Consider the following 6,583-nt stretch of genomic DNA (forward strand, 5'->3'; position numbering starts at 1 on the left):
AATGGATTTGGATCCGCTTTCCATTGTGTGGAAACTTGATACATCGATGATATGTAGATGGGACTGTGCTCATCTCATGAATCCATGGATGTCCTAGCAATATGTTGTATGTGAGATCTAGATCAGGGACTTGGCATACCACATCCTTCATAACTGGCCCAACTCTAAGAGGTAAGGTGACTATGCCTTTGGATGAACGCTCTTTGTCATCATATGCCTTTATGGTGATTGCATGTGTAGAATTCACAGCCTTTTCAGAATATCCCAATTGCTTAAGAGTATTCAATGTACATATATTGAGACCAACTCCTCCATCTATCAGGACTCATTTTATTCAATGTTTGTGTAGGAAGGCTTCAATGTGTAAAGGTGCATTATGTGGTTGGCTCACGGAGCCGTCGTCAGCTTCTATAAACGTAAGGGAGTGTGGAACAGAAAGGTATCCCACCATGGCTTGAAACAGGTCCACATTCAGATCAGTAGGAATAGAAGTGTCTCTCAAGATTTTGTCAAGAATGGGTTTATGTGTGGGGGATATGTGTAAGAGCTCAAGGATTAAGATAAGCGCAGGTGTCTTCCCTAACTGTTCTACAAGGTCATACTCAAGTTTGGTTGATGAGGAAGCGGTGTTTTTAGCTGGAGCACCTTGCAAGGTGAATTTACCTCAATGAGTTGTAACATTACATTTAGAGGTAGGTTCGGAAGAAGATCCAATTCCTTTCAGGATGATTTTGGGTCTTTGGGTAGAATTCTCAAGCGTTTTGTCCTTGATGATAATGGTAGAGACATAATTGTCCATCGAAATGTGATTGACAGTTGAATCATAGTTATAAGATGCTCTGGTATAGTTGGTTTGGTCATTTGTGGCTTTAGCTTTTCCCTTGTCATGTTTTGGGAATGGTTCTTTAAACATTTCGTGTTTTTGATTGGATGAGTGTCCTTCAATCTCAATGTCCCCTCTATCAATAAGATCTTGTATGATGTTCTTCAGTCGATGACAATTTCCTGTTTTATGGCCTTTGCTCTTATGAAATTCACAATACTCATCATCATTCCACCAATTTGGTTTGACCTTTGGCTCATATGGAGGCAAATCTGGAATTGTTATTATTTTGTTTGCCACTAGCTTTTTGAAGACTGATTCAAGTGGTTCTCCCAATGGAGTGTACTTCCTTCGTGACTTTGAAGTTGTTTAGTATTCGCTTGATTGTTTGTAGAGCTTGATCCAGAAAAAAACAATTTTGGGTCGTACTGTATTGGCATCAACACTACCATCATTGACCATGTTCTTGTTTTTATTCCAAAATCTTGGCGTGTCTTTTCCTTTAAAGTCCTCTTTGTTTTCTTTGAATATCTTGACGATGCCTTGCTCAATTAGGACCTTTTCTATTGCTAAACCTTTTTCAATGACGTCCTTGAAGGTGGACAAACAAGCTTTTCTTAGGTTATAACCAATGTCTTTGTTAACATTTTGGGTGAACATCTCTACCATTTGTTTTTGTGTAATTTCACAAGAGCATCTGCTGGCTAGATTTCTCCATCTTTGTAAAAATGATGAAAAAGATTCTCCATCCTTTTGTTTGGTGTTGCACAAAGTAGTGACTGATATGTCTATCTCTATGTTGGATAAATGCCTCTGCTAAGTCACCCCATGACTTAATTCCTGGTGGAAGTTGGGAGAACCATTCCATAGCTTGATCACCTAAGCTCTATGGGAATAATCTCATCAAATATGTCTCTTCTGCTGCTACCTCAATGCAAGTTGTGAAAAACTGTCTTATATGTGCCTTAGGATCTCCTTTGCCTCTGTACTTATCAAACTTAGGTGTCACAAAGTGTGTAGGAAATGGAGGCATTGGAATGCTTTTGTAAAATGGATAGGGACATATGTCTCTTATTGTGTAAGTTGGCTTCGGTGCATTTATATCCTCCATTTTCTTTTGTAAGTCCTTGATTTGTTGTTCCAAATTGTTCTTAGGTGGAGATCGACTTCTTGGACCATACCCCAAGCCTAAAGCACCGGGTGGAGGAGGAGTATGTTGCATATATGGATGGTATTGATCATACACATGTTCATATGGAGGAGGTCTATAATGATGTTGCATATAAGGACCACTTGGTATAGAGTCATGATGAGGAATGGAATATCTATTTTGTCCATGTATACCATACTCTACAGGCATGTCATGAGTTTTCTCTAATGTGTTGCCCCCAAATTTGACGTGGGGTTTCCTTGTGTCCAAATTTTGAACATGCCTTTGGATATCCAATTGTTTTGGTGGTTGGTCCTTAACATTGGAATGTGATTGAGCATATTTTTCTGCATAAGACTTCCATAATGGTCTTTGAAGGTGAGTATCATATGCTTGACCATGTGTATGTGGGACCTTAGGTTTTTGAAACAAAGATGATGGTGATTCAGGCACAAGATGTGGTCCTATATTGCCTCCACTATTAGGCCTCCTTTGATCCATGTTGAGGTGAGGTTGTTGCAAAGGTCGATTTTCCATTATTTGAGACATGTCAAAATCATGAGGGATCTTGGCTCCACTTTGTGCCATCACTTGTAAGAAGTATTGTCTATCTCTCCTCATTATTTCCTCAACCAATTGATTGAAACTGGGATCCATAATGGAGTCTTCCACTTCTGCTGAATGTATGGAAATGTTGTCCATATTGTCATTGTGCGTATCCTTATTGTTTGTTTTATCCATGTTCTCAACATTTGGAATGTTTCTATAGGCATCCATGTTAGGTAATGTAGTATGATCGGAACTGAAAAAGATATCATTGTCATACTCATAGGAACTCATGTTTGTGGACTCTTGAGCCTCTTTAGTTTCTCTCCTAGATTTTTTGGAACGAGTTTCAACCATGAACTAGGTATTGACCAAGATGTGTGAGATGAGATAAAAATGGAAAGAGTATGGAAGACCAAGAGTTGGATGGAATGTAAATGAATCTTAAGTTTACTTGCAATGTCCGAAGTGTAAGACCAAGTATGTATATGGTAGAGTAGGTGTGGCTTCCAAAGAGATGATAGTTTCTCTTGATGAGGTAAGTTGACCTTGACTCTAAGTAAGACCAAATGAGACCCAAAGGTGATAGACCTTGATGAGGGATCACTTAGAAAAATGTTGTTGTATGTAGTGTGTTGACAAAGCAAGATGAGGACAAGCAAGTGACCTTTTGACTCAAGTTTAGACAAATGTGAATATAATGCAAGGTGTAAAGCAATGATGAACTTTGTGAGACCCATAAATAGGCTAAATTCTAGATGAAAACCCAGAGGGATAACCTAGGAAGCTCAAGAAGTCTGAAACTAACTGCTCTTGTTTGTTGGACTGTAATTTTTTCGAATTTGTGAAGTTGTTTGTTTTGACCAAATCTGAATTTGTTTGACTATTTTTCGTGACAAGAGGACACAATGTTGACGAGGACTCAATGTTTGCAAGTGTTTATACTCAAAATGACTAAAAAAAAAGTGTGTTGTTTGATGTAAAAATGTTTTGCATACACTTGAAGACACAAAAGACACAATGTTTTGATGTTTGATCTTGAATGTTTGATTTTTCAAAAGAAGACAAACACAATTCTTATGTTTGGCCAGGACAATAGTTGTTAATCCCACATGAGGCTACGCTATTCAAAGTGGATAATTAGATGTTTGACCCCATTGGCTACACCCTTGTCACTCACTTCTCAGGGCAGACAAGCATCAGTCCCCACGAAAACTCCCCGTGGTGAACTTTGTATCTCTACTAAGAACCATATGTGTGTGGGCCGCTCCAGAGGTCCGACCTCCTGCCCCAACAACTAGAAGGATTTTGGCTTTTAAAACAAAAAGGGGCTTGTAAGGGCATCCACTTGTGTGGCCATACATGCGGCACTTTCAACTCTGTAAATACAGAAGACTCCCAGCCGATAGGGGTTACACCCTACAACTGATCAAATAAATTTGATCAAATGGGTTTATGGGGAGACATAGTGTCAGTATGAACTAATCAGCACACGTTATCCATAGCTTTCACCATGAATACAGTTGTTTATAGTGGTTCAGAAGAGGTGGGTTTTCCTCGCTACCACTTGGGTCGTTCTCTCCTCACTAGTATTCCTAATGACCACACGGGGAGACAGTCCCTCTAAAAATGAAACAAAAAGAGCCTATTGCCCAAGACACAAAAGACACTGGTACAATTTTAGTGCACCAATTGAAATGTTTGCTAGTCTATGAAAAAAAGGCACACAATAAAGATCAAAAACCATTGCCAAGGTCCTGCAACAAAGATCTATTAGTAGTTTGGATTGTTTCAAATGATCACCCCTTCCGGCAAGCACACAAGTTAGGTAAATTTTAGATTCAAAAGACTTTGTGAAATAGGGGCCTTCAACAATGCATTTTTTTTTTACCAATTCAAATATTTGATTCATCACAAAAAATAACCACCTGTAAAATTTCAAGAAATTTCCAGAAATGTAAGAAAATCCAAAAAAATTGCTAATTTGCTCCAAAAATTATTTTTTTATGAAAAATCATAAAAAATTCATATAAAATGCAAAATTGATCCAAAAAATCTGAAATCTTTACTGGACACGCCTGATGACCTTCCAAACTTGCATAAAAACATTCCTGCAAAATTTCCAAGCAGTTTGTGAGATATGAGCAAAATAATGCAAAACCCTAATTTTCAAAGATCCGATTTTTTAGGAATGATTTTTGCATCAAAATTAAAATCACAAAGAACAGATCCTGTGTATAATTATGAGAGATTTCCAAAAATGTAAGAAAATTCGAAAACTTTGCTAATTGTCTCTCAAAATTTATTTTTTATGAAAATTCATAAAAAAAATCATGGAAAATGCAAATGTGCTCCACAAACTTTCAATTTTGGATTGAGATCTCTTAATATTGTCTTCAACCTGCAAACAAAATTTGGTGCAAAAATTCTCAGCCGTTTGTGAGATCTGATCAAATCTCTCCAAGATCTTGATTTTGTCTCCAAAACCCTAGCTGCACAAGGTTATTCTCCAAATTGTTTTACAAAACAGCAATATATGGTTAGGAAAACCTGCAAAAAAAACACAGATCTAACAAAAATCCATGTCCCACAGGCATGCCAAAATGTTTATGGTGAAAATGGATAAAACAATATTGAAAGACTAAATAGATTCAACCACATAACCCTAGCCTAACAACAACAAAGATCCACCATAACATATGAAGATTACCTAAGACAATGAAAATAAAATGAAATCATAAAGATTATACCATCACATGTCCAATACGGTTTGAATCTCCATTCTTCCTATCTCCATTGATCTTGCTTGATATATTTGCTCTCAGATTTTATGTGTGCACAAGAGCTCAACAAAGAACGGAAATGTGGTTGTAAGTAGGATCGCATATGAAAGTTTGAATGTTAGGATACTTGATTAGAATGCATAGGGTTGATAATGAAGGAAGCATATCCTTATATAGAAGACACTATAAGAAATGGAGGGATAAGATTAACAAGTGTAAAAGATAAATGGTCGGCTATGATTAGAGGGTAGGTAAAGGAAATAAGAAAATAATGAGAGGGTAGGTAGTGTAGGAATTAAGAGATGAATGACATGTGTCGTGGATGGAAAAGGATAAATGAATTAATTAAATAAATAAAGATTTATTTAATTAATAGAGGAAGTGGAATCAATTAAATAAATAAAAGTATTTATTTAATTTAGGAAAAGGATAATTTAAATAAATAAAGGTATTTATTTAAATGAGAAATAAGGCTAGAAGAGAATAAATGAATTAATTAAATAAATAAATATTCATTTAATTAATAGAAGAATTAGGCTAAAATAATTAAATAAATAAAGATATTTATTTAATTAGACTGGTCAATTTTAGGTGTCTACAATAAAAAAAGGAAACTCACATAGATCTATATTATTAATAGGTGGATCTATTTTAATAATAAGCATCATTTAAGAAATATTATCCACTTAAATCAAAGTATAATAAATATTCTACAAAATAAAACATCATAATTCCCATGCAACTCAAACAATACTTTTTTACCTATTTTTCTTAATATATATCATTTTTTAATAATCATTATTGTTGTCACGGGGATTTGCACCTGATGCAAGCTTAAATTTCCTGCAATCCCGTGACACATTGGACTGCTCTCAGGTTGTGGGTATCCTATTACGAGGGAAGACCTCTGGATTGTAGGTCGGCTTCCTATTTGATCACCTAAAACTTAATTGAAACTTCTAAGAAAAAGGTAAGAAGGACACGCATAAAATGAAACTACTGCTAAAAAGGTGATCCAACAATGACTAAAAATGACTTGCTTTGATAATGAACTCACAACAATCCAGCAATAAAATTAAAAATAGCTCACAACTCCATAATGCATGCTTGCAAAAATAATTCTTATGAAAGGCTAACTTCTTGTTGCTCACAAAAGGTTAACAAATGTTGCTTCTCACAATTTTGATACAACAGAATAACATACACGATCACAAACCTGCACTATAGCATGCTACACCATGAACTGAACATTGAAGGAAAAAGGATAAAATGAAGGATTAT

Source organism: Cryptomeria japonica, chromosome 5 (assembly GCF_030272615.1).
Source record: "Cryptomeria japonica chromosome 5, Sugi_1.0, whole genome shotgun sequence".
Classification (NCBI taxonomy): domain Eukaryota; kingdom Viridiplantae; phylum Streptophyta; class Pinopsida; order Cupressales; family Cupressaceae; genus Cryptomeria; species Cryptomeria japonica.